Source organism: Homarus americanus, unplaced genomic scaffold (assembly GCF_018991925.1).
Source record: "Homarus americanus isolate GMGI-L3 unplaced genomic scaffold, GMGI_Hamer_2.0 scaffold32583, whole genome shotgun sequence".
Taxonomy (NCBI): Eukaryota; Metazoa; Arthropoda; class Malacostraca; order Decapoda; family Nephropidae; genus Homarus; species Homarus americanus.
The window spans coordinates 37776898-37795368 of NW_024713129.1; the positions used below are offsets into that span (position 1 = coordinate 37776898).

An 18471-nucleotide genomic window follows, 5' to 3' on the forward strand; every position below is an offset into this window, starting at 1 on the left:
CTGCCGTGAACTGTGTGCTGTGAGAGTACTGCCGTGGGCCGTGTGCTATGGGAGTCCTGCCGTGAGCTGTGTGCTGTGGTAGTACTGCCGTGAGTCGTGTGAGTCCTGCAGTGAGAATTGTGCTGTGGGAGTCCTGACGTGAACCGTGTGCTGTGGGAGTACTGTCGTGTGTCGTGGGAGTGCTGCCGTATGCCATACCAGTGTTATGTGCTTTAATTATCTAATATTTAAGTCCACCCTCATACGTTGTTAATACCAACCCGATTATTCTATAGGAAATAGCATAACACGCTTGTAAGACCTCTCTTGGATTACGCAGTTCAGTTCTGGTCACCGTACTACAAAATGGATATAGACTCCCTAGAAGGAATTCAGAGGAGAATGACAAGACTTATTCCGAGCATTAGGAACATTGAGTATAGAGACAGATTAAAGCATCTGAATTTGCATTCCCTCGAGAGACGTAGAGTGAGAGGCGATTTTCGTTTGTTCATTTTAGGGGTCGCGACCCTGTGTTTGGAAACCGCTGGAGCTATAACCTCCGTCTTTGGAAAGGTGACGCGTTTTATTTGCTATAGAATATACTGTATATCCCTAGATTGATGAAAAACAAATATAATATCACGTATAATAAGGACATATGTGTACTAAATGATATTTATGTAATTGTAAGTTAATTAGGGCTTTCAACTAATCAAAAGATTTATATTCTTTCGCAAATAAAACGCAGAAATAATCTTTTAGCTAGACGAAGTCGACCTTCTATACAGGTCTGAGATAATGCGTGACTGAAGCCTCAACTGGGGTGATTACAGTATAATCTAAGTGGTCAGTGACTGAACCTCGGAATGCAAGGGGAGGTTTCCTACCAGAAATACTGAAACAAGCCGATGGTGGGAGTTAGGAAGGGTCCCACTAAAATAGAGAAAAGCAAAACTATATTTAATGAAATTTATGACTAATAATAAAAGCAAGACAAGAAGAAAAATTTATGTATAAATAAATAACTGGATAACATGAATAATGTTTGCAACTCTCTCTTTATCTCTCTCTCTAGGCCTCAATTCCTATTAATTTATGGGAGATAAATTTGCATTATCTACTGGACTTGAAAAATCGGGTGGTATACCCGTAGAGTTGTTGCAGAGGTGAGGGAGGCGAGAGATTAATAACTTAACAAGTCACGTGAGCCGCAGTCCTATTAATACCCACCCTAACACGGAGTACTCTAAGTTCAAAAGCTGGACACTAACCTTCGAGCAGCTGGAGACATCAGCGTCAGGCAGGGCTTCCTCAGAGACAATAATACACGAGTAACCAGTGTCCCTAATGATAGTAGATGCCCAAGACCCATTTATCGTTCCAGTGACACAATAACGGGGACAGCACCTGTCTTCCAAACAGAATCCGACTTTGTAGCTGGGCTGATGAATGTCGGTAGATTTGAAGGCGCGGGAATTCCTGGGACAGCGAGATCGAATGTGCCCTTCTTCTCCGCAGGTGTGGCACATCAAGGCCGGTGAACTACTCTTCTCTACTCCTGGGAATGGTTCCTCGGAAGACGGCCGCTTCGTGTTCTTCACTGGAAGAGTAGGAGACTTCGGGTAGGCGTTGCGAGTGGACGCCCAGTTGTCAGCAAGTTGAACAGCAGCTTCTCCTAGCGTCGCTGGCCTGTGTTCCTTGATGAATTTTCTCAGGTTTAGCTGTAGAGAAGACAGAAACTGATCCAATATCATGAAGTTAGTGAGAGACACAAGGGTTTCATCAATTTCTGACGCCTCTAGCCATTGTTGAAACAAACGACCCAGGTGGATTGAAAATTACTGGTAAGTTTCCCCTGCCCTAATCTTTGCTCTGCGGAAATCAACACGATAACCATCAGAAGTCTTGTTAAACCCTCGCAAGAGAGCTTGCTTCAACAAAGAGTAATCTCTAGTGATGTCGGCAGACAGGGACGTATAAATCTTTATCGGTTTACCACTCAGTAGGCTACCCAATCTTACAGTATAGCTATCTTTGTCCACACCAAGCAACTCAGCTACCCATTCAAACCTAACAAGGTAGGAGGCGATGTTTCTCCCTCACGATAAACAGGCAAACTAGGTTTTACAACATTATCTTGTATAGGGCCAAAGGATTCTGGTCTACTTGGAGCATTAGTCCTAGCTAGTTCTATGTCTTTTTCTGCCTGCAACTTAGCTAATTCTAACTCTTTCTCTGTTGCGTTCCTCTCTCTCTTTGTTGCACTCCTCTCTTTCGGCAGTCTGTTGGGTGACCACATACTGACCAACCTCAGCACCTGTCAGACCCAGGGCCACTGCTTGACCTTTCAACTCCTCAAAACTAGACATAATGATACGAAAGGCCAAGAGCCAAAGTGACAAATTAACAACTTACCCCGCAACTAGCCAAAAGTTACTACTTAGTGGCTCAATCAAACCAGTAAATGACTCGATCCTGCTGGAGGAAACCTTGTTTCACACCCAGTCCAGTTAAATCACCTCAGGGAATAGAACTGCACCAGGTGAATCAACAACATAACGCAATGGCAGCATCTACAGTGCACCCCAACCAACACTAATTAACCTCCCTAGCACGAGGGAGATCAACAAATTTAGCACAACAGAAGGAAGGGAAAAGCACCAAACAACACTTACTTCCGGGCCTCAGACAGCAAGCGGCGCGCACAGGGCGACTTACAACAAACACCGGTAACGAATGTTAACCCTCAGAAACCAAGGTTAGAGACAATACTGGCAAGGTCGCCACTTGGACTTTGGGATATAAATCCCTTGCCAGCCTAATCAGGATCTTATAAAAGGAAATTCAAGAACCATGGGTTTCCAAGGGGTAACAAACAACCGTTAGAGATTGACATCTCTTTACTACGAGAATAATCACAATAATTGACACCACTCACACAAATATTAAATAAACAATTACAGGAGTCAAACAAAGTACAGATATTTCCTACTGCTGCAGCCCGGTTGAATGTTCTGTTAACGCGGTGGTCCGCTCACAGGTGGAAGGCCAGAGCAGCTTCCTCACTTGGCGCCGGCGTTGGTGGGCGATGTCTTGCTTTGACAGGAGAGACGCCAGGGCACGGACGGTGGATAGGGCGGAGGAAGTGGTGACGACGTGGCAGCCGCAGTAGTAGCTGGAGTAGATGTCTGGAGATTGACAGCCGAATAGTGAAGGACTGGGGAATTAACCCACGAGCCCCAGGAGCCTCACATGAGCACACAACCAGAGTTGGAATCGAACAGCGGGAGAAGTGCAACTGTGGTACTGGCTGGCTAGTGTCTGGTGTGCGACGAGGCAGCAGCGACCTTCTCATCTCCGTCTACCCCTCCTAGTATATGTGTGTTTGTGTGTGTCTGTGTATGTGTGTGTTTGCTTGTGTGTGTGTGTGTGTGTGTGTGTGTGTGTAAAAATAATAATAATAATAATAATAATAATTAGCGGTTTATTGAAAAAGTTCTGCAGCCCGAAGGCTGAAAATATACATTGGACATAAATTATTTACTACATACATTGACATTAGTGGTTTAACATAAGCCTCTATTCGAGAAAGGTGAAGGATCATAAAGTGAACATACAGATTAATGTTTATAGTGGAGGTCATATCGATCATGTGTGCTGAGGTGTTGAACAGCAGACACGTAGTATAGTAACACCCTTACAGGTGGTGTTATGAGGGATTGACGTGGTGTAGTAATTCCCTCACAGATGGTGTTATGAGGGATCTGACGTGGTGTAGTAATTCCCTCGCAGATGGTGTTATGAGGGGCTTGACGTGGTGTAGTAATTCCCTCACAGATGGTGTTATAAGGGGCATCACGTGGTGTAGTAATTACCTAGCATATGGTGTTATGAGGGACATCACGTGGTGTAGTAATTCCCTCACAGATGGTGTTATGAGGAACCTCACATGATGCTGTAGCAACTCATTCACTACGTGGTGTCTTAGCATCATGGGGACACAGTGGTCTGGTGTCACGGTACCTCATTCAATCAAGTGAGAGGTGTGATCCCAGGCCTCCCTATCGTGGACGGATTAACACATAGCTGGTGTTGCTGAGTCTCACGGGCAGTGTGTGTATGTATGTGTGTGTGTGTCTGGCCACACACAGGGTGGTGAAATGCGTCTAGAGTGGCAGCAGTATGTTAGTGTTAAGGTGCAAGCACTGCTTGCGCCCTCTCTCTTTCTGCTGCCGCCCCTCAAGGCGAAAAGGGAAGCAACTTGCATAAGTCTTCCCCTGCCAGTACACAGCCTCCTCACCATCAAAAGATCTGCTGTGCCTCCTCGTGGCAAGACACAGTAACTGGGTGCCTCGTGGGCCCAGACTAGATCAGCAGGAGATCTTGGACTAGCAGTAGGCCCCAGATCGACGTCGCATAGGCCCACTGGCATGTGGAGACGTCCTGGCGCCTACCAACTACCGCCATGCTGCCTTGCGGAGTAACCTTGGCAGGTATAAGGCTACGGGAGTAAACCCAGAACGAAAAATTTGCGGTGGAACCCCGCCTCAGGCAGACATGCTTACAGAGCTATACAGCAAGAGCCCAACGGCGGTGTAGGCGGAAGAGGTGACCACCATGGAAACCAAACGACTACACCGGCTGACGAAGGCAATGCCTGATGGACAGGCTACTAAGGCGAAACCCAACAAACTGGTCTATCGGCAGTCCATTGCAACTCTCCCTCTCCCCAGTCATTGCAACACTTGCACCACTAGATCAGGAAAACGGAGAGCCAAGTTGTGTTGTTACAGCCTGCTCTCTTGCCTCACCATATAAGCCAACTAATGCGCAGCCATCACCCAGCTCATCATACCTCTCATCATCATCATCATCAACTCCCCCATACCCCCAAAAGTCCTATGGCGACGGACGAGTGGCAAAAGGGACAGGTAGAGATGACCGCTGGGAGTCTCTAGTCACAACTCTGCACATGGGCGGCACAGATAAGATGGTCGTTTATGAAGTGGGATCTAGGCAGCAGTGCAATCCGGTCCTATCTGTGCTACTGAGCAGCCCTTTTGGGGAGCCACTCTGCTCACGCCACATGGGGAGGGGGCTAGAAAAAGTGCTCCAAACATAGCCTGCCTAAATACCCAACCTGACTGGGCAACCGCACCCAGAAAGGTCATCCTTATGCAGTCGAAAACAAAACCAAAATCACAGATCCAAACAAAAACAAACCATACAACCTCTTATGGTCACTGCTTGGAATGTCAAGACCCTTCTGGATACTAGCACAAATGTGCATCCTGAAAGAAGAACAGCCCTTGTGGCAAAAGAGCTTGCTAGGTATAACATCGACATACCAGCCACCAGTGAGTTCCGGCTAACAGGTGAGGGCCAACTCACACAACGAGGGTCTGGCGTCACCTTCTTCTGCAAGGGTAAGCCTGCTGCAGAGAGAAACTGCACTTATGGAGTTAGCTTTGCCATCCTCCAACGCATCCAACACAGGCTAACTGAAATGCCTATTGGGATCAACGAGCGCCTCATGACACTTTGAGTCCTACTGAATCACTCACGTCATGCCTTCTTCATCAGTGCATACACCCTAACACTGGATACAGAGGATGACACCAAGGAGCTCTTTTATGTCGACCTCGACAGAGTGCTAGCCTCTATCCCCAAAGAAGACAACGTTGTGCTCCTTGGCCACTTCAATGTCAGAGTTGGCACATAACCTCACTATCACCAATACCTTGTTTGGGCAGGCCGGCAAGTTCAAGGGTTCGTGGCAACACCCACGATCCAAACACTGGCATCTCATTGACTACATCATTGTCAGCGAATGAGATCGCCGAGATGTCCTCACTACCCGTGGCATGCGTGGCTCAGACCACCAAAAGGAAAGTAGGAAGGTTGAAATAATTCAAATCCCCTAGGGTGGACCCCACTAAGACTCTTATTCAGGAAATCCTTGGATCAAGGTAAAGCTCCTATGGGGTAGGGATTAGCCAACATCACCCCAGTATACAAGAAGAGTAGGAAAAGTGCAACAGAAAACTACAGGCCGTTCAGCCTAACATCACATATATGCAAACTCAGAAAATTCTGAGGGACGCCATCATCCAACGCCTGACCGAATACAGTCTCATCAACGCATCAAAACACGGTTCCATGAAAAGAAAATCCTGTTTAGTAAACTTACTTACGTTCCTTGAAACGGTAACAGACTACGTGGACCAAGTCTCGCCAGTAGATGGCTGTTGCACATGGATTTCTCAAAGGCGTTTGACAAAGTCCCACATGGATCACTGGCCTCATTACATTTGGCTGACAATAAAATATAAAACATCACCCTTTCTAAGGTTTAATTTTTATCTTCAACGTCTGTGACTTATTTTTTAGTTTTTTTCTCAAGTAGAAATAATGCTGTGTCCCTAATTGATTACCGCTTAGTTAAGTTTAATTGCAACAGTCAAAGGAGAAATCACAATAAAAATACACTTTTCTTTATGGTATGGGAAATACACAAATTGTTGTAGACTCATGAAATTTCTAAAGATAAAAACAGGAAACTTAAGGAAAGCCCTCCCTTTGGGGGGGAGGGGGGATGGGAAGACCAACTTTATTATCAGTTATCAATCACGCGACAGGAGCCACTAACGCTTGAGTGACCTGAAATTACTTGGAAAAAATCTGCATTTGAAGTAAATGAGATAAAAATATCGCAGAACAATTCAAATTAAAGACTGTTGGAACCTTAATGTGTAATGGACACCAGGAAATGGAGAGGATTTGAAGATGAAATATTGTTTATTAAAGTTGACAATAAGGAAGCATTCTGTACACTAGATATATCACAATACTGGGAATATTGCAATGATCAACAGTAACAAACAGAAGAAACATTAGTGAAAGAACACAGAGATAATACAAAGAATATTTTCAGCCCAACATAAAGGAAGGTTGTGAGGGGATGGGCGGCACCTGTAATGCAATCTTCTGGGTGTACACTGAGCTGGCATGTAAATAAGCCAGAAGATATGGATTGATAAACAAAAAAGCTCTGGGCAACACATAAGTTTGTTTAACTGTAACAATGATATAAGCTGAATTTACATGAAGAGGGAAACAGGAGAAGAGAGATAAATGAAATAGAGCAATCAATAAAAGTCGAGACCCAGGAGGAATATGTACAAGACGACGAAGAATGTTTTATTAAATCATCTAAAACGGAAGAAATACCAAAACACAGAGAAAGAAGTAAACGAATACGAGAATTAATGTCAGTAACAACCATGCAGAGCTAATGAACACAGACAACAATGTAAGAGGCGTGTAGAGGTTGGCAAAATTCTTAGAACAGGAAATCTGAAGTGTTGTCCGCGGTGGCGTAGCATCTTGCACTACGAGTATTTAACAAAACTTTGAAGCACATTATATATAACGCGTGACAGGTATCATATCAAGATAAAAATAATGAGATGTACATCTATCGATACACAGGGACAGTGTGTTAAAAAGTGACCTGTACAAATGACATTGTAAAGTGGGTGATGAAATGTCAACAAACACGCACCAGCAGGAGGTGCAAGTAAGGAAGAAAATACTATGAACACAGTCAGATCCAAATATTGGAAGAACAAATACTTATAATGTATACAGCCTGAACAACATCAACCTAGAGAAGTCGACTTGTGAAAGAGACCTAGGGGTACTTGTAAGCCCGGACCTATGGCCTAGAAAACAGTGCGTTAATGTTCGAAATAAGGCAAACAGAGTATTGGGTTTTATATCTAGAAGTGTAAGTAACAAGAGTGCAGAGGTCTTATTGCAACTATATCTTGCGCTAGTTAGGCCGCACCTCGATTATGCGGTTCAGTTCTGGTGCCCCTATTATAGAATGGATATAAATTCACTAGAGTCGGTGCAGCGAAGAATGACAAAAATGATTCCGGGACTTAGAAACCTTCCATATCAGGATTGGTTAAAGAAACTTAACTTGCATTCCCTAGAAAGACGAAGAGTGCGGGGAGATATGATAGAAGTATTTAAGTGGGTGAAAGGAATCAATAAAGGGGATATAGATAAAGTTCTTGTAATATCCGAGCAGGATAGGACTCGGAGCAACGGATTCAAGTTGGATAAGTTTAGGTTTGGGAGGGAGATAGGAAGAAACTGGTTCACAAATAGGGTGGTGGACGAGTGGAACAAGCTTAGCAACTTTGTAGTAAGTGCGGGAACTCTGGAAAGTTTCCAAAGGAGGCTAGATAGATTCATGGATGATAGAGAGTGGTAGTAACTCTCGACAGGAGCTGCCATGCACAGGCCAACCGGTCTATTGCAGACTCCTTATTTTCTTATGTTCTTATGTTCTTATGTTTAGATATAGCAGCATAGGTAAGGGTTCGCTTTAAAGTGCAGGTACAGTAATCCTTAGTGTGTTCGCCAGATAACATGGGTTTTATGTGAGCTCAGCAACTCGTGAACGATTTACATATTTTCTTGAAATTTTCTTGGCTGTTTTGACGGCCATCTTTTCTTCAATTGAATTTCTGCGAATGGCATCAATGGATTAATTATATTTCGCGTCATCACAATAACTCTTGAAAGGGTAGACGATTATTCCTGAGAGTGGCTTGACAGATAGATAATAGGCAGTACAGGAAGGACATTGAGAAAAATATCAAGTGTTAGACATGAGGCAAACATATCCATGCGGCTCCTTGTGTCCAGTTGGTATAGTATCAGTAAGATACTTCTTTATTCTGCATATGCTAGAAATACTCCTAGACCAGAACCCTAGAAGCCCTTTTCATCTCAAACACAAAGTACTGTATAAACAAATTTTAATTCATATCGGAAATTTATTTTGCTGTTACGATATAAGAAAAAAATATTTACTTCCAACATTTAATTTCCCAGCTAACTTACTGATTTAAGCGCCAAAATTCATGGTGGGTATAACTTTCTTTTCTTTTAATATCGTTTCCTTGTTAAATATCAACCAGTTTTGTCAAGAATCAACGCAAACTGATCCCTGAGACGATGTTTCCCGTGGGACCTATCAAGTTCCTAATATTAGAGCCTCAATGATAATAAAAAAGTGGTGCGAATTTGCGATGAAAATTCAGAAATAGCGTAAATTACAAATAAAAATAAGTGATTTGTATCATATTTTCTTGTGCTGGTAGGACAAGTTGATCTGTCTAGCGGAGTAGTGGAGAGGACGGGGCAAGGTCTGAGAGGGCGAGAAAGGTGAACCAGAGAAAACTCAATACAGTACAGTTCTTACTAATCTTAGCTAGTATTTAGTTGACCAGATACACTTCTTACTAATCTTGGCTAGTATTTAGTTAACCTGATAACCTTCGTACTAATCTTGTCTAGTTTTTAGTTAACCTGATAACCTTCGTAGTAATCTTAGCTAGTTTTAGTTAACCTGATACACTTTTTACTAAACTTACCTAGTTTTTAGTTAACCTGATACACTTCTTACTAATCGTACCTAGTTTTTAATTAACATTTACTGTTTTCGTGCACGATAATGTATTTTCGATGATTTACAACACATAAGTCTGTTGCTTAGCTTTTTATATATCGTGTAATACGTATTCTACATTTTCATTTATTATCTTCTCCATATGGACGACTGGTTGTGAGGTTGGCTTTCGAGTCATGAGTTATGAGGTGAAAGAAGATTATTAGGGATTGAAGAAAATTGGTGAAACTGAAATACAGTAGGAGTAGAAGGGTGGAGAGGCAGGTGTTGTCTGATTCACAGTTGAGGGGAAGAGAGGCAGGTTTTGTCTGACTCACAGTTGAGGGGAAAAGAGGCAGGTGTGTTCTGACTCACAGTTGAGGGGCAGAAAAGCAGGTGTGTTCCGACTCACAGTTGAGGGGAATAAAGGCAGTTATGTCCTGACTCACAGTTGAGGGGAAGAAAAGCAGGTATGTTCTGACTCACAGTTGAAGGGAAGAGATGCAGGTTGTTGTCTGACTCACAGTGATATTCAAAGTACACAGGACCAAACGGCTGTGCAAGAGTCTACTGTATCAGGCCAACTATTAAACAAAAATAACTTAATAATTTTCGATGCGGCTATTAAAACTCACTGGACAAAACTTAATGAAACCTAAACAGTACGAAATATATAGGACAACAATATTCAGTAATCAGATGTACTGTTTTGTCTGCGTTTCAGAGATAATACTCATAATTATGTCAAGGCCTTTTTTGGGTTAAATTCCCAATAGCTGGCCAGCTATCTTGCCTGCGACCAGTATATCCAGTCTTTTGTTAGCCCCCAGTACTCGTTTAGGGATTTACTTTCTGCCGCCAAGCAAAATAAGCAAGAGGTAACTTCTTAAACACGGCATAGTGGCAGTGGGACCAGCGGAATACGATTTGCTTATAAATATTTTGGTTCTTCATCTATGTGATTCTGCTATATAATTTGAAGTATCGGTGCCGTGTGTAGTGAACATTGCTCATTTACAAGCTCGGAGACCTTTTGACTGACCTTTTACATATTTGGTACTATATTCCTCTGAGTCACGCTTATGAAGACTGTATCTTGCCGTTTGATAAGGAGCGATCATTATTACTGCGAGCAGATTTCCAATTTATATATATATATATATATATATATATATATATATATATATATATATATATATATATATATATATATATATATATATATATTTCATTAGCCCAATAAAGCACGTGGACTTCTACATATAATCAACACCTCACCCCGCCAGGATTCAAACCCACGACCTTATAATTGTAACCAGGGAACGCTACCTCTGGGCCACCAGGACACTGAAAGCAGTCCTATACTCTGTTATATTTCAGACAAAACCTGTTCTTCGAGCTTATGGCGCCGTGAACCTCAGATGGGGACTACCCATGCCTCTTAGGTGATCAGAGCAACGTTTTACCAAATCCGGCTTCGAAACACGAGGATCCATATATATATTTCATTAGCCCAATAAAGCACGTGGACTTCTACATATAATCAACACCTCACCCCGCCAGGATTCGAACCCACGACCTTATAATTGTGACCGAGTAACGCTACCTCTGGGCCACCAGGACACTAAAAGCAGTCCTAGACTCTGTTATATTTCACACACCTGGTGGGGTGAGGTGTTGATTATATATATATATATATATATATATATATATATATATATATATATATATATATATATATATATATATATATATATATATATATATATATATATATATATATATATGCTGATAACCACAAGGAAAGAAGAAAACACGAAGTTCCCAAGCGCTTTAGTGTAATTCACATCTTCAGGGGTGAGTACAGACTAAAGAGAAATACAAACTAAGGTGTATATATACAGAGGAGCGTGAGACCAGGTCCACAATGGTCAGGTATTAGGTAATGACCCTACTAATCTTTAAATAGCACACAACGGTTGGTGGTCAGGTCAGATGGTCAGGTGACCCGACCTTCTCACCTGGTTACAAATTTTCTTAATTACAAAATTGTCCAGCTTGTACATGCCGTTACTCAAATTCATGTTGAATGCTTCGGTATATTTAATAAGACTAGATTCTATGATGTTCCTACTATCAATTGAATTACATGGTAATGTTGGCTTTATCTGCCAACACAGTAGTGATTTTAAACAAAGATGACTATATCTCTAAAATGAATGACCTCTTATGTGATACTACAACATATTCTAAACTCATAAATAATCCTCTCAACACTGTCAACACCAAGTTCAACAAAAACTGAAGTCCCTATTGAGAGGCAAAGCTACTCTCATTAAACATCTTACTTCAACGTCCCCTCCACTGCCATACATGTACGGTGTAATCAAGACCCACAAGCCCAATAACCCAGCAAGACCCATCATTAGCTCAGTTGGGTCAATCCCTAATAAACTATCTAAATGGTTAGTTTCTTTACTAAATCCCCTAGTTGGCAACATTTCTAACTCCAATATCAAGAATAATATGGATTTGGTTGATAAACTCAATAACTTACACATTAATTATGATTTTAAACTGGTCAGTTTTGATGTAACATCACTCTTTACAAAGGTCCCAGTTGATGATTTACTAGAGTTCCTCATAGATTCCCTGGATGATATTTCACTGCCCGTCTCGAAAGACGACTTCATCGAACTCATCAAACTATGTATTAAGGATTGTAAATTCGAATTCAATGGAGAATATTATGCTCAAAAATTTGGTATGGCAATGGGTAATCCACTCTCACCTGTATTAAGCAACCTATATATGGAATTCTTTGAAAAGAAACTATTAAGTAATATTTTACCACCTTCAGCAGTCTGGTTTAGATATGTTGATGATGTATTATGTCTCTGGCCATGTAATGAGGACCTAAAAGCTTTCCTGCCACAACTTAACAACTTAGCCCCCTCGATCAAATTCACTGTGGAATTAGAGCAAGACTGTAAATTGCCATTCCTAGACTGTCTGATACACAGAATAGGTAACACTTTTAAGTTCAGTATTTATAGAAAACCAACTAATGTGTGTTCATACATTCATTATTATTCTGCCCACCATAATAAAGTCAAACAGTCAGTATTTTCAACAATGTTTTTACGTGCCTTGAGAATTTGCAGTCCGGAATTCATTGATGAGGAATACAAATATATATATAATATTGGCTCAAACCTTAAATACCCTAGATCTTTCATAGACAAATGCCTAAACATTACTAAGAAAACTTTTTATAGAACTGATCCCAAGCCCACCCATGACCATAAGAATATCTTAATATTACCATTTCACAAAAATTTCTCACACATTCCTTCACAACTAAAAACCTGGAACGTCAATGTGGCATTTAAAAACTCATGCACTGTTAAACAAATGTTAATCAAGAACTCCCCCAACAACACAATTGGTTGCATTTATAAAGTTCCTTGCAAGGAATGTAATATGTTTTACTTAGGCCAGACAGGTAAAGATCTTGCAACTAGAATTAAACAACACAAATACAGTGTTAGGACAGGCCAGGAATCCAATGCTCTGTTGTTCATTTGAGGGATAACAAGCATTGCATTGACTGGGATAATGCCTCCTCAATATTACCATGTAATTCAATTGATAGTAGGAACATCATAGAATCTAGTCTTATTAAACATACCGAAGCATTCAACATGAATTTGAGTAACGGCATGTACAAGCTGGACAATTTTGTAATTAAGAAGATTTGTAACCAGGTGAGAAGGTCGGGTCACCTGACCATCTAACCTGACCACCAACCGTTGTGTGCTATTTAAAGATTAGTAGGGTCATTACCTAATACCTGACCATTGTGGACCTGGTCTCACCCTCCTCTGTATATATACACTTTGGTTTGTATTTCTCTTTAGTCTGTACTCACCCCTGAAGATGTGAATTACACGAAAGCGCTTGGGAACTTCGTGTTTTCTTCTTTCCTTGTGGTTATGAGCATATACCTAGATCACTCGCACCTACAGTGATTTACTTGCATATATATATATATATATATATATATATATATATATATATATATATATATATATATATATATATATATATATATATATATATATATATATTTATATATCCACAATGGGAACACAGATAAGATAAATCCTGATAAAATCACACAAGGAAAAGGAAACAATGGAGCACCTTAGCTTTCGTCTTTATTCATGACGTCTTCAGAGGCAACTGAATTACAAAGACCGAGAGAGAGCTTTTTAAACAGCACAATTACAATATTAGAACGGCATCTGAAAGCAGTGCACTTTTCGTTCATAAAAGGAACAATAATCATCCCATAGATTGGGAAAACAGTTTAGAAGTGTATAAATCATCATGCGTCACAGAACGACTTCTAGTTGAAGCAAGTTTGATTAGAGAAACTAATTCTTTAAAACTTAGTGATGGTCAGTACAAAACTGATAATATGTTACACAATTTTATTTGTCAGTGGCCCAAGGTTAAAAACGATTTGAAAGCCTTTGATTTATGTGTAGGATAGACGATTAGTGGGTCTCATATTTTTTACCTGACTTGACATGACTAGTTATGTCGCCCGTTCTAAGCTCTTCTTATGTTTGCTGTGGTGGTTGGTGTGTGGATTAGTGGATGTTATGTTTTTTGACCTAACCTCATATTTTGTAAGGTCACCCTGTGTACATAAGCTTTGTAATTCAGTTGCCACTGAAGATGTATTGAATAAAGACGAAAGCTAAGGTTCTCCATTGTTTCCTGGTATTTGTCAGGTTTGTTAGATGTTCTGGGTAATAAGTTCTATATACAGGAGAGAACACAAACACCTGTATAGTTTTGTAGGTTCGGTTTACTGGATAAGAGTATGTACACAGAGGTGGATAGCACTGCTCCCTAGCTAAGGTCCTGGTCAACTACCCTAGACGACGTATGGCAAGTGATACATTAGCAGCTTCCATACGTCGCCAGGCACATTAATTAAGCGTGTGGGATATGGTAATAACATTGCCACACGCTGCTAGCTAGGCTGAATAAATATAAATGGAGCACATACATAATATACATACATAATACATAATCCAGCATACATAATATACATACAAGGTTAATATATTATTTTGCCGTAAGTGTTCTCGGGTAGGAGTGTTTGTGTTACTCAGTGTTATTTCATTTTTGTATTCCTTCTTGTAATGTTATTTACCCGGTTCATTCTTGGTTAGGAGTGTTTGCATCACAGTGTTATTTCAGTTTGGTTTTGTGCATAAGATAGAAGATAAGGAATATTCATGATAATTTTTATTTTGGTTTTGTTTTATTAACACTGGACCATCTTTCACTAATTATTTTGACATATTAATATAACTTTGAGTGAACTATGTCTAAAATATATATATATAAGGTCATTTAGTGCCGAGTTTCCATGGGAGCTTTTTGCATTTGTGTTAGGTCACTGTCCCAGTGCTGGAGTTTTGGTTGTTTGTGTTGATGAAACTTATAAGTATTAAATGATATTCCAATTCTTTGAAGGCCTTAAGTATATAAGAGGGAGGTGATGGTAACAGATAGCGACGTTGCCAGGATCCTGAATTCATGTGAGTATTGTATCAGCTAGTTTAGTATTTGATTTGATTTACTATTGGTCCAGTTTTGAAGAACTTTTCATATTGATCACAATGTCCTCCTTAAGCCACTTATTAGAAAACCCTAGTGTTGGTGTGTTCCAGAAACTTTTAAAGAAGGGTGACTGGTTAATTCTTGGTAATCACTATAACTGTGCAGTTGATATTTGTATGAAGAAAGATGTGATTAAAGCTAAGGTTGTGGAACACTTAATAGAAGAAGAGATTGTGCAAGAATCGGCTTTGAAGTTGATTGTTGATTGTAAAAGTCAGAATACGTTAGAAATAGAAAAGGAATTGAAGCTTAAAAAAATAAAGTTAGAAGCTCGGGATAGTTTCGGAAGTTAGAAGTGGAGAAAGAGATGGAGTTGTTGCAACTTGAGTTAGAAATTGATACACAAGTTAAGAGTCCAAGATGATAAACCTATTGATATTTTGAAATATGTTAAGCTTTTGTCAGTTTTTAATGAACAGGAGGTAGAAACTATCTTTAGAGAATTTGAAAAAGTGGCTACCAGTCTGAAATTATCAGAGGAATATTGGGCCCTTCTTGTGAGAAGTGCGTTCACAGGCGAAGTACAGGAAGCAAGTTCTACTTTGTCAGTGACATATAGTTGTGATTATGCTGCATTAAAATAGCATGTCTTGAAGAGTTGTGAAAAAGTACCAGAATATTATTGGCCAAAATTTAGGAATTTTAGGACTGATAACATGACATATTGTGAATTTGCTAGTCAGAGAGACATTTTGATTCTTGGTGTGTCAATGAAAATTGACAATTTCAAAGAGCTTAAAGAACCCATGTTAATGGCAGAATTTAAAAGGTATTTGGAGTCTTATTTAAGAACATAGTTAGAAGAAAAAAGATGTTAATGCCTTGAATAAACTTGCCTCTCTATCAGACACCTATGCTTAAACGCATATAAAAAACAAGACTAACCCTAAGACCAATGATGTTACTATGAATGTTGTTCATGCAAAATTCACTGTAAACTTGAGTGATCTTGCAAAAAGCCAGTCTCCGAGTACAGATAGGTCTTCTCCTAATAACTCTATTGTATGCTATTATAATAAGAAACCTGGTCATAATACTCTGATTGCCAGACATTATTGAAGAAGGTGGAGGTCAAGTCCAGTGCTCTGGTTAGTAAATTTCCATGTCCCAGTGCGGTTAATGATGGTCTTCCCCGAAGGAACAAGACTATGGTTGACGAGGACTTTAAGCCTTTCGTGTTTGAAGGTTTTGTGGGTATAGAGGACGGTGGTGTCAAGCAATCCATAACAATTTTGAGGGACACTGGAGCTGCTCAGTCGATTCAGAGTTCAATGGCGTCAAGTGTCATGTTGAGAAGTTTGGGTGGCACGATCAGCGTAGAGTGACAGATAGAGTGTAGTATGTACCTGAAGATTTTGGACTGAAGAACTTATTTTAGGTTGACATTGGGGTGAATTTGCAGAGTGAAGTTGTAGGAATCGCGACACCATTACCAGTTAATGGAGTAACTTTGATTCTGGGGAATGATCTGGATGGTGGGAAAGTTTCTGCTGATCCTATCATTGTTGATGAGCCTACCACAGATAGTGGTACTCAGTTACTGGAGAAGGAAATACCAGTTATCTTTCCTGCTTGTACCATTGTTTTGGATGGATCTGACGAAGAGCTTAGTAGATTGACAGATACAGTGCAAGATGTAACTGAAGATTTTGGACAGAATAACTTATTTAGGATTGACATTGGGGTGAGTTTGCAGAGTGAGGTTGTTGGAGAGCCAAACACCTTGGGTGATAGAATTCCCATTACACCAGAGTTGCTAATTCACCAGTAGGAGAAAGATCCAGTAATCCGTGAATTGCTAAACATACCAATAAGTGAAGAGGAAGCTGGTATCATGTCTGTGGGTTATTACATGAAATTAGGTGTTCTTATGCTGATCACTCTTGGGCATCCGTGCATCAGATTGTAGTAGCACCTAGATTTAGACTGGACGTACTAAGTCTGGTCGTGTAGGAATTAGAAAGACCCGTCATAAAGTGATGTCATATTTTTAGTGGCCTGGTGTACAAAGGGATGTTGCTATATTATTTTTTTTTAATTTTGCCATGTGTTTCATATAGTAGAGAACCAAACCAACCAATTATAAAGGCACCTCTTATCCCAATCCCTTGTGTAGACGAACCGTTCAGTAAAGTCTTGATAGATTAAGGTCCACTACCCAAGACGAAGTCATGAAACCAGTACTTATTAACAATTATGTGCAATTCCACCAGATTCCCTGAAGTGGTGCCCTTGGGAAACATTTCTGCCACATCAGTAGTTAAAGCCTTGATGAAATTCTTCACTACCTTTTGCTTACCCAGAGAGATCCAGTCTGACTAGGGAAGCAATTTCATGTCCGGATATTTTCAGGAGACTATGTGCGAGTTGGAAATTAACCAGATACATTCAAGTGCCTATCATCCAGAGTCAGGGAGCCCATCAAACTCTTAAGAGCCTACTTCGGAAATTCTGTCATGAAAGTGATAAGGACTGGGATGAGGGTGTCATTTTTACTTATTTTTTCTCCATTCGTGAAGCAGTACAGGAGTCCCTTGGGTTAAGCCCATATGAACTTATTTTTTAACATATTGTTATTGGTCCCTTGAAAGTGGATAAAGAAATGTGGTTGAAGGACAGTCCAAAACTATCAGTTCTGGGTCATGGGTCTACTTTTAAAGAAAAATTATTCAAAGCAAAGGGAAAATTTGTGTAGTTTACAACAGAGAATAAAAACCAGGTTTGATGTTAAGGCTAAAGAATGTGTATTTGATGTGGTTGATAAGGTGTTGTTTTTACCTGTACAGGGTCAACCTCTTAGAGCTAAGTATTTTGGTCTATATGAGATCAAGAAGATTATTGATGTAAATTATGTGGTCAAAACTCCAGATAGAGGTAGAGAGGAAAGGGTATGCCATGTTAATATGACAAAAGGGTATCATAGTATGGAGCCAAAAGAAATCAGGGTTATTGCCCCTGTCAATGTGCCTAAAGACAGTGAGGATGATGTCTTTTTGGATATAAAGTTATGTAACAGATGTAGAAAATTTGCCAGAGAAGTTTAAGCATTTGTCTAAGAGTCAGAGTGGGGAAATGTGTGCATTAATTTGTAAATATCTAGACTTGTTCAGTGATGTGCCAAAACCTACATCATTAGTACAACATGATGTAGGTGTAGGTAATGCACTCCCTATAAAACAAGCAGATGAAGAAGTATTTGCTGGAAAATAACTTCATTGAACCCAGTGAAAGTGAGTGATCTTCCCCTTGCCTTCCAGTACCCAAACCAAATAAATCTTTTTGACTTTGTACTGACTATAGAAAGATTTATAGCCTCACTA

The 18471-nt window shown here is 40.2% G+C and overlaps 1 long non-coding RNA gene across 2 annotated transcripts in view; it reads right to left on the reverse strand.

The window, feature by feature from the left end:
* Positions 1 to 18471, reverse strand: part of LOC121869977 — a 60119-nt gene that overhangs the window by 31269 nt on the left and 10379 nt on the right. The window contains exon 3 of one of the 2 annotated variants that reach the window (XR_006089617.1): positions 1254 to 1703. The exons of the other annotated variant lie outside the window; for it this stretch is intronic. This is a non-coding gene — a long non-coding RNA (uncharacterized LOC121869977). The remainder of the gene's footprint in view (positions 1 to 1253; positions 1704 to 18471) is intronic. 2 annotated transcript variants of the gene reach the window in all.